General features: G+C 36.4%; 1 pseudogene; it reads right to left on the reverse strand.

Annotated features, from left to right (window-relative positions):
• Positions 1-2,382: 2,382 nt before the first annotated feature.
• LOC121031391 (tigger transposable element-derived protein 1-like) overlaps positions 2,383-10,683 on the reverse strand; it is a 45,322-nt pseudogene continuing 37,021 nt past the window's right edge.

The raw sequence follows: 10,683 nt of genomic DNA on the forward strand, positions 1-10,683 counted from the left end.
GAAATGTTGTGAGGCATTAACTGCTGAATGTTAATGCCAAACTGGAATTTGGCTTTCTCGCTGTTAAAATGATAAACGATCATCTTTCACCTTCTGTGCAATCTGCCCAGATAGTAGTGCTTCCATGGCCCACTGAAGTGATTTTATCTCGAGATAACTTTATCATGCCCTTCATTATTAAAAATAGAACAAAGTTTACTCACATGTGGAAGAACTCAGCTTTCTTAAAATTATGTTGTTCAGGTATCCCTGTGCTTATCTTAATCTAGTGACCACATATCTTGTGATAAATATTTTGATTTTGCTGTCCCAATATCAGGCCTTCCATCTAGAAAAAGTAAAAATTATAAGGAAAATACTTTTACCTAAAATTGTCTTTTATGTTTCCCAGATGGCCTCTGGAAAATCATATAGATATGTTCTTTCCTTTATAAAAAAATACACTAGAAATAGATTTGCTTGTTATGCTCCCTATTTCCAAAGAGATCAGTACAATTGTAAGACCTGCATAAGAGTTTTCAAATCAGAAAAGATGCTTAGACTACACTAAGTTAAGACTATGTAGCTAAAATATCATTAATAGAAATATTTCATTGTTGGTACACTCTATAAACACTTGGGAGAATTATCAATGACTTTGTATTTCATTGCTTTTTCTTACTCTCTTGGGAAACATGACCCAATTCTTAGGAAACAGCTGTATGCCGTACCTCAAAAAGAATTTTACTCCCACATTCTGATATGGTTAGTGAGTGTAATAAATTGACCACAGTCATTTAGTATAATTATCTAACAGGTTTTTGCTTCCCTCTGATGGTTGCCTGAAGGCTCTGCTTTAAGCTGCTTCTAGAATTTGTAAATTAAACAGTAAAAGGACAATCACAATGCATTGTGGAAAGAATTGTATCAAGTACTTTGAACTAGTGATAATTCAAATGGACTGTTGTGTACAGGCTTTGAAGCCCACATCACTTATGTAACTTTTAGACTCTACCAGTGGACCAGTTTTCTTTATAGTCCAGAAACAGATGTGCTCCATGAGAGTGCATTGCTGGCCTATAATACAGCAGAATAAGAATTAATTATCCAGGACTAAAGAACTGATGAATAAAATTTAACTATGGTAATTTGTGTGGAATACTGTTGACAACATTTTAATTCTCTATTTTGATGGATATGTGAAGGAGTAACTATCTGTAACCCTCAATTTAGTAGACTATATTTTTTGAACTGAAATGAAATATTTTTAATGTATATGGTTGTCACTGAACGTCTTTGTTCTCTTGCCCTTACCCAGAATTTAAAGACAAACACTTTTTTGAGCCTGCTTACATTTTAGGGAAATAGAGACATTTGCATGCATTCAATAAAAACTTGCCTTCCTATTTATTAATGTTTAATTGGACAAATCGATTGTGTAGCCAAGGCATCACATTTGAAAATGATTCTTATTTAATTAGGCATGGCAAGCCCACTATTAAGCATGGGGTGCTGGGTGGCTCATTCAGTTAAGCATCTAACTATTGGTTTCAGCTCAGGTCGTGATCTCACCGTTTGTGAGTTTGAGCCCTGTGTCGGGCTCTGTGCTGACTGTCCAAAGCTTGCTTGGGATTCTCTCTCTCCCTCTCTCTCTGCCCCTCCCCTGCTTGTGCTTTCTCTCTCACTCTTGCTCTACTTCTTCCTTTCTCTTTCTCTCTCTCAAAATAAATAAAAAGAGAAAGAATGGTTGACTTCATATGTCGAGCTAGGACTTCCAGACCATACTCACCAAGGATTTTGTGAAATGCTTTGTCATGTGACATATGGAAACATGTGAATATAGCTCTGGCTTATTACTGGATTTGCAGAGTCCTATTTTGACAAGTGGTAAAAGAGGTTAATTCCTGACAGGTAAGGGACATAAATGGGGTCCCTCAAGAAAAGAGAAATTTACTCAAATTTATGAGTATTGTGCATGAAGTCTGGCAGAGAAATTTTCTTGAGGTTGGTTTTCTAGCCTTATAAGAGAAGGTTTTCCAAGCCTAATTTGAGGTTTAGTATAAAAATTTCCAGACAGAAGTTGATTCTCTGGCATTTGTTTTGCTCAATAATGAATGGCTCTAGATTTATAACTTGGAGATATTGTGGGTTTGGTTCTAGAGCATCACAATAAAGCACATATTACAATAAAGTGAATCACGTGAATTTTTTTGGTTTCCCAGTGCGTATGCAAGTTATGTTAAAATAATACCATAGTCTACCAAGTATGCAATTGCATTGTTTAAAAAAGCAATATACATACCTTAACTTGGAAATACTTTATTGCTAAATAATACTACCACCTGAGCTTTCAGTAAATTGTCATCTTTTGCTAGTGGAGGGTATTGCATGGATATTAATGACTCACTGACTAATGAGTGTGGTGGTTGCTGAAGGTTGAAGGGACTGTGGCAATTTATTCAAGTAAAACAACAATGAAGTTTGCTGCATTGATTGACTTCCTTTCATGGGCCAACAATTTCCCTGTAGCATGTGATGCTATTCATAGCATTTTATCCACAGTAGAACCTCTTTCAAAATTGAAGTCAGTCCTCTCAAACACTGCCCCTGCTTTATCAACTAAGTTTATGTCATAGTGTAAATCCTCTGTTGTCATTTCCACAATTTTCGCAGTGTCTTCACCAGAGGTTGATTCCATCTCCACTTTCTTTGTTCATCTATGAGGAGCAACTTCTCACCTGTTCAGCTTTTTTCGGGAGATTGCAGTAATTCATTCACATCTTTAGGCTCCACTTCTAATTCTAGTTCTCTTGCTATTTCCACCACATGTGCAGTTACTTCCTCCACTGAAATCTTAAATCTCTTAAAGTCATCCATGAGGGTTGGAATCAACTACTTCCAGACTCCTTTTACTGTTGCTGTTTTGACCTTTTCCCATGAATTATGAATGTTGTTAATGATATATAGAATGGTGAGTCCTTCCTGTAAGGTTTTCAATTTACTTTGGCCAAATCATCAGAGGAGGATAGAGGATCTCTAGAGCAACTATATAGCTTTACAAAATGTATTTCTTAATAATAAGACTTGAAAGTCAATATGACTCCTTGGTCCATGGGCTGCAGAATAGATGCTGTGTTAGCAGGTGTGAAAACATTAGTTTCATTGTACATTTCCATCCAAGCTGTTAGGTGGCAATGTCAATGAGTAGTAATATTTTGAAAGGAATCTTCCTGAGCAGCATGTCTCAACAGTGGGTTTAGTATATTCAGTAAACCATGTTGTAAACAGATTGGCTGTCACCCAGGCTTTGTTGCATTTTTAGAGCACAGGTAAACTAGACTTAACATAATTCTTAAGGGCCCTAGGATTTTCAGTATGGTCAGTGGACATTGGCTTCAACTTAAAGCCGCCAGCTGCTTTGATTCCTAATAATACAGTCAGGCTGTCCTTTGAACCTTTGAAGCCAGGCATTGACTTCTCTTCTTTAGCTATGAAAGTTCTAGGTGGCACCTTATTCCAACAGAAGGCTGTTTTGTCTACACTGAAAATCTGTTCTTGACTATATCCGCCTTCATTAGTTCTCCTAGCTAAATTTCTAGATAACTTGCTGTAGCTCCAAATCAGCATTTGCTGCTTCACTTTCACTTCTGTGTTATGGAAACGGCTTCTTTCTTTAAACAACATGACCCAAACTCTGCTAGGTTCATATTTTTCTTTTTCAGCTTCCTTACCTTACTCAGCCTTCATAGAATTAAAGAATGTTAGGGCCTTGCTCCGAATTAAGCTTTGGCTTAAGGGAGTATTGTGGCTCATTTGATCTATCCAGACCACTAAAACTTTTTCCATATCGTGAATCCATCAGTTTCATTTTCTTATCATTTGCATGTTCATGGGAGTAGTACTTTTAATTTCCTTCAAAAACTTTTTCTTTACATTCACAACTTGGCTAACTATTTGGCATGGGAGGGCTAGCTTTAGGCCTGTCTTGTTTTTTGGCATGCTTTCCTCACTAAGCTTAATAGTTTCTAGCTTTTGATTTAAAGTAGAGACTTGCCACTCTTCCTTTCACTTTTTGGCCATAGTAGAGTTTTTAATGGGCCTAATTTCAATATTGTGTCTCATGTAATAGGGAGGCCCAAGGAGAGGAAGAGAGAAAGGTAATATCTAGGTGGTACAGCATTAAAACACACACAATATTTATCCGTTAATTTTACCATCTCATGAAAGTGTCAACTTGTGGTGCCCCCAAATATTTACAATAGTAACATCAAAGATCACTGATCGTTGGGGCGCCTGGGTGGCTTGGTCGGTTAAGCGGCCGACTTCGGCTCAGGTCATGATCTCGCGGTCTGTGAGTTCGAGCCCCGAGTCGGGCTCTGTGCTGCCAGCTCAGAGCCTGGAGCCTGTTTCAGATTCTGTGTCTCCCTCTCTCTTACCCTCCCCCATTCATGCTCTGTCTCTCTCTGTCTCAAAAATAAATAAAATAAAAACGAAAAAAAAAAGATCACTGATCGCAGGCCATTATAAAAAATATGATAATAAATACTAAAACCTTTGAAATGTTGTAAAAGTTACCAACATGTGACACAGAGACATGAATGGCGAGTGCTGTTGGAAAAAAAAAGGTGCCTATAGATTTGTTCTGTGCAAGCTTGCCACAAACCTTCAATTTGTAAAAAACTCAAAATCTGTGAAGTGCCATAAAGTGAAGTACAGTAAAATGAAGTGTGCCTGTACAGAGCCAACTCAGGAAGATTTGTATGGTTAATGAATATTCTTTATTCAATATGAATAATGAATGTAAATAATCCAGCCCATTCACATTTGTGAATACATTTATGAACACAAACACATTTATGAACATAATTACAAACAAATCACATTTTTATGAACAATAAAAATATTTGGAGATTACTTATGATGATAAGGTGATAAAAAGTCAAAACAGATCTGAAATTTAAGTGGAAAGTGTATTTCTAGCTGTTATTTAATGAGAAACAACTCAAGGGTTATCTTGGAGATTAACTTAGTATGACCTTGTGTGCTACTGATTTACAGTCCCAGGCATTATAATGCTGCATGCTAACTTACAGAGCTTTCCAGAGTAAAGAGGTAATTGATTCCTGTAAGGTGGAACCAGTAATCCCAATGGTTATAGATTATAGCCTTGTTGGACTTTAAATGGTTTTGTATCTAATGGAGGAATCATATACTAGTATGACTATTATTTACTAATAAGTAAATGAAGAACTCATTTACTTATTAAACTGTGTACCTCACATTATCCCCCATTATTTAATTAGTTGAACACATTTTAAAATGAGTGTGTTGTATGAGAGACATGTTTCATAATATATTGAAAATTATACTTTAATAAATATTAATACACATATTAAAATGTCTCCAGTTATGCCATTTTCCTACCACTAGCTATTAGTGGAATGTAATTTTAGATACTTTTTCAGCTATATATCTCTACTAGATATATAATCAAGGTACTCCATGCAAAGATAAGGACATTTGGAAAATTTCCTATTAAAACATTTTAAGTCTTCTGGGAAACATGCCAAAGTGGGAAGATCCTAATCTCACTTCATCCATGGATACAACTAGTAACACCTACATCCATGTAAATAATCCATAAAACAACTCAGGAACTTGCAAAAAAGACTCTCCACAGCTAAATGTATACAAGAGACCACATTCAAAAGGGTAGGAAAGGAAGAGACACAGTGGGGAGCTAAATGGACCAATGGGACTGTCCCTGGGAGGGAGGGGTGCAGCAGGTGTGGAAGGGGGAGAAGAGCACATCCCCAAGACAGGCACTTCAGCACAGGGACCTGCACAGAGATGAATTCCCATGATGTTTTGCTTTGAAAACCAGAGGAGCCCAACAATCAGTAGGGTTTAACACCTGGAACTTTAAAAACCACTGGGCTCAGGAGGGCAGTCCCTGCCTTTAAAAAGACAGCACAAGAAATAGCCCCACTGAGATACAACATAGAAGAGCGGTTTGAAAAATGCCTGGGATATACAAGAAGAAAGTATATTTACTAATCTCAGAGAATGTGCTGGAGGGGCAGGGATCACTGGGGGCTTCTCCAAGAATAAAACAGCTGGCGGGTACCATTTCCCTCCCATGTCCTGCAGCCTACTTACATAGACCCTTATAGGATGAACTCAGCATGAACACTCTCCACCTAGCTTACTAACAGTGTTCCCCACCCCCATGTTCTCCCATGGCTGATCCAATCCTGGGCAGGAGTTTTCCCAGGAATCTGTAGTTCCTCTCTTTCAGCTGACCAGCACAGACTTTGAAACGGTAGATGTCCTGCCCCCACATTCTCCTGCAAATGCCCCCAATTTCCAATATGCCATTGGCCACAGCCCATCCAAAGTGGTGTCACAAGCCTGATAGTATGCAAGAAGCCCTAACAGGGACCAGCACCACTCCAAAGTGACTCCTGCCTTGGAGAGAGGGGAAGATAACCACATACAGCAGTCCAACTGCTGCCCCAACAGTGGGCTGGGGGCAGACATCTAGGCTGACTGCAGGCCCCATAAATCAATTAAAGCTCCTCAAGGGACAATGTAGGGAAAGTGTCCTGTAGTTCAGTTCTGTTGCACTACTGGCAAACACCTGGTCTGACTCAAGTCAAGCCCAAGGCAACTCCAGACTGACCACTAACAACATAAGGACCAAACCCTGCCCTCAACAGGCACAGAGAACCATTGTAGACAACTACATTAAAAGCAAACATGACCCAGCCACAAGGGTAGGGCACACGCAACACACTTGAGAAACACACCTGAAGTGCCAGGTTCTGGTGAACAGATAATGTTGCACTATAGGACACCACAGGGCCTTCTTCAAAGGCACTACTCTCAAGAGCAGGAGATGTAGCTGACTTTCCTAAACATAGAAACAGACACAGAGTTAGAAAAAATGAAGAGACCAAAAAATATTTCCCAAATGAAAGAACAGGACAAAAGCACAGCAAGAGATCTAAACAAAATGGAGATAAGTAATATGCCTGATAGAGAATTTAAAGTAATGGTCATAAAGATACTCACTACTTGAGTAAAGTGGAGTTCAGGGAGACCCTCAACAAAGAGATAGAAAACATAAAAGAGAGCTAATCAGACATGAAGGATTCAATAAATAAAATTAGAAATACTCTAGAGGGAATAAGTAGTAGACTAGAGGAAACAGAAGATGGATCAGGGACATGGAAGACCAAGTAATTTAAAGGATTGAGATGAACTAGAGAGTTAGAAAAAAAAAATAATAAATGAAAGTAGACTTAGAGAGCTCAGCAATATCACCAAGAATAATAACATTTGCATGATAGGAATCACAGAAGGAGAAAAGAGAAAAAAAAAGGGGGGCATAAAATTGATGTGAAGAAATAATAGCTGAAAACTTCCTGAATCTGGAGAAGGAAACAAATCTAGATCCAGGAGGCACAGAGAGACCCCAGAAAATCAAACCAAGGAGGCCCACACCAAAGAACATAGTAATTAAAATGGTAAGAATTAGTGACAAAGACAGAATTTTAAAAGCCACAGGAAAAAACAGTTACATACAAAGGAAACCTCATGAAGCAATCAGCTGATTTTTCAGAAGAAACTTTGCAGGCCAGAGGAAGTGACATGATTAATTCAAAATGCTGAGAGAAAAAACCTGAAGCTAAGAATATTCTGTCCAGCAAGTCTATCACTCAAAATAGAAGAGAGATAAAATGCTTCTCAGAGAATCAAAAAGGAATTCATGACCACTAAATCAGGCCTGCAAGAAATGCTAAAGAGGACTCTTTAAGAGGAAAGCAAAGACCATAAATAGGAATAAGAAAAGTGAGAAGCACAACAGAAGTAAAATTAAGTATATCCATTAAAATCAGTCAAGGGATTCACAAAATAAAAGGATGTAAAGTATTATACTATATACCTAAAATGTGGACGGGAGGAGGGAAGTAAAGAATGGATTTAAACTTAAGCAACTGTCAACTTAATATAGACTGCTAAATGCATATGTCCCACATATACTTAACTGAAACCTCAAATTTAAAACTGGCAATATATATTAAGGAGAAAGGAATCCAAGTATATCACTAAAGAAATCCAGCAAACCGTGAGAGCAAAGAGCAATAAGAAAACTAAAAACAACCATAAAACAAGTAACAAAATGGTAATAAATACATAGTATCAACAATTACTTTGACTATAAATAGACTAAGTGCACCATTTGAAAGACGTAGGTGGTAGAATAGAAAAAAAAAAGTAAATCCTCTCTATATGCTGCCTACAAAAATCTACCTTTAGACATAAAGATACATGCAGATTGAAAATGAAGGGATGGAAGAGCATTTATCATGCAAATTGAAGTTTAAAAAAAGCCAGGATAACAATACTTACGTAGACAAAATAGACCTTAAAACAAAGACTGTAATAAGATTCAAAGAATGACACTACATAATCAAAAGGATACATCCAACAAAAAGATATAAAAATTGTAAATATTCATGCACCAAACGTGGAAGCACTCAGACACATAAAGCAGCCAATAACAAACAAATAAAGAAAGTAATCAATAGTAATACAATAATAGTAGGGAACTTTAACACCCCATTTATATAAGTGAATAGATCATCCAAACAGAAAATCAACAAGGAAACAGTGGCTTTGAATGACACATTGGACCAGATGGATTTAACAGATATATTTAGAGCATTGCATCCTAAAACAGCAAAAATATACATTCTTTTCAGGTGCACATGAAACATTCTCCAAAGTTGAAAACATATTAGGCCACAAAACAAGTCTCAACAAATTAAAAAAAGATTGAATTCCTACCATGCATCTTTTCTGACAATGCTATTAAGCTAGAAATTAACCAAAAGAAAAAAAATCTAGAAGGAAGAAAAATACATGGAAGTTAAATAACATGCTACTAAACAATGAATGGGTCATTCAAGAAAGAGCAAATAAAGAAATACATGGAGGCAAATGAAAATGAAAACACATCGTCCAAAATCTTTAGGATGCAGCAAAAGTTGTTCTAAGAGAGAAGTGTACAGCAATACAGGCCTACCTCAAGAAACAGAAAAATCTCAAATAAACAACCTAATCTTATTACTAAAGAAGTTAGAGAAAGAACACAAGTGCCTGGGTGGCTCTTTTGGTTAAGCTACCCTTTTTGGATTAGGTCATGATCTCACTGTTTGTGAGATCAAGTCCCATTTTGGGCTCTCTGCTGCCAGTGCAGAGCCTGCTTTGGATCCTCTGTCCCCTTCTCTTTTAGACTCTCCTCAGCTCTCCTTCAAAAATAAATAAATATTAAAAAAAAAGAAATGAAAAAGAAGATCAAATGAAACCCCAAACCGGTAGAAAGAAGAAAATAAACATTAAAGCAAAAATAAATGAAATAAACACTTAAAAAACTAGAATAGATCAGTGAAACCAGGAGGTGTTTCTTTGAAGAAATCAAGAAAAATGATAAACCTTTAGCCAGAATTAAAAAAAAAAGACTCAAAATCAGAAATTAAAGAGAAGAAAAAACAAGTGACATCCAAGAAATGCAAAGTGTTACAAGAGAATATTTGAAAAATTATATACCAGCAAATTGGATAACCTAGAAGAAATGGAAAAATTTCTAGAAACATATAATCTCCCAAAGCTGAATTATATAGACATAGAAAATTTGTACAGACTGATTACCAGCAAAAACAAACAACAACAAAAACCAAATCAGTAAGGAAAAAACAATCAATCAAAAGTTCAAGACCAGATGAGTTCACAGGAGAATCTTATCAAACATTTAAGAAGATTTAATACCTATTCTTCTCAAACTGTTCCAAAATATAGAAGAGAGAGAAAGCTTTCAAATTCATTTTACAAGGCCAGCATTACCCTGCTACCAAGGTCAGATAAAGACACAACCAAGGGAGAACTACAGTCCAATATCTCTGATGAATATCTACTCAAGAAAATATTAGCAAACCAAATCCAACAATACATTGAGAAAATTATTCACCATGATCAAGTGGTATTTATTCCAGGAATGCAATGGTGGTTCAATATTCACAAATCAATCAGCATGATACATACATTAATAGAAAAGAGGATAAAAACCATATGATCATTTCAATAGATGCAGAGAAAGCATTTGACAAAGTACAATATCCATTTGTGGTAAAAGTGCCAACAAAGCAGGTTTATAGAGAATATACCTCAACATAATAAAGGCCATATACGAAAAATCACAGATAACATCATATTCAATGGTGAAAAACTTAGAGCTTTTCTCCCTAAGATCAGAAACAAGACAAAGATGTCCTCTCTCACCATTTTTATTCAACATAGTACTGGAAGTCCTAGCCATAGCAATCAGACAAGAAAAAGAAATAAAAGCATTCAAATTGGTAAGGAAGAAGTTAAACTTTCACTATTTGCTGATGACATGATACTATATGTAGAAAACCCTAAAGACTCCACCAAAAAGCTCTTAGAAGTAATAAATGAATTCGCTATGATCACAGGAGAAAAAAACAATATGCAAAAATCCCTTGCATGTCTATACATTAATGGAGTAGAAGAAAGAGAGATTAAGAAAAGAATTGCACCCAAAATAATAAAATACCTAAAAATAAGCTTAACCAAGGATGTGAAAGACCTGTATTCTGAAAAGTATTGATGAAAGAAATT

The sequence above is a fragment of the Herpailurus yagouaroundi genome, unplaced genomic scaffold (genome assembly GCF_014898765.1).
Source record: "Herpailurus yagouaroundi ecotype Mexico unplaced genomic scaffold, PumYag 141, whole genome shotgun sequence".
Taxonomy (NCBI): domain Eukaryota; kingdom Metazoa; phylum Chordata; class Mammalia; order Carnivora; family Felidae; genus Herpailurus; species Herpailurus yagouaroundi.